Source organism: Triticum dicoccoides, chromosome 1A, assembly GCF_002162155.2.
Source record: "Triticum dicoccoides isolate Atlit2015 ecotype Zavitan chromosome 1A, WEW_v2.0, whole genome shotgun sequence".
NCBI classification, from domain to species: domain Eukaryota; kingdom Viridiplantae; phylum Streptophyta; class Magnoliopsida; order Poales; family Poaceae; genus Triticum; species Triticum dicoccoides.
The window spans coordinates 595860990-595861468 of NC_041380.1; positions in this window are offsets into that span (position 1 = coordinate 595860990).

Below are 479 nucleotides of genomic sequence, written 5' to 3' on the forward strand. Positions count from 1 at the left end.
GTATAATTATTATGGCCGCATAACTCATATATTATTGGTCTAGTTGGGGCCAAAGTTAAATCTCGGAACAATATGCGCGTTATAAAATGGGAAGGAGGTAATTGTATTGCCTTTGGTTATGTGTTACAAGTTACAACAAAGAGGCCAAATATTTTTTTTCTCAAAAAGGAAGGGCTCAAATAATGTAAGTGGTTTTCAACATTTTACTCAAAAGAATTTGATTACACTAAACTACCTCAGACTCCATTAGGGCCTCCCGCATCAAGCCAAAGAAAAGAAAGATTAATGTGGTAGGGAACACATCAGCATAGTTCAAGAAGACATCTTCTTAGGAAAAAGTAGCCATACCATATCTAGCTTGAGAGACTTGTTTAGAAATATCATAACAATTGCCAAGCTCCATACCACATCATTCTAGGTGCCAGGACAATGCACAAAAAGCCAAATTCCAAACAATAACAATATGATAAACTTAATGG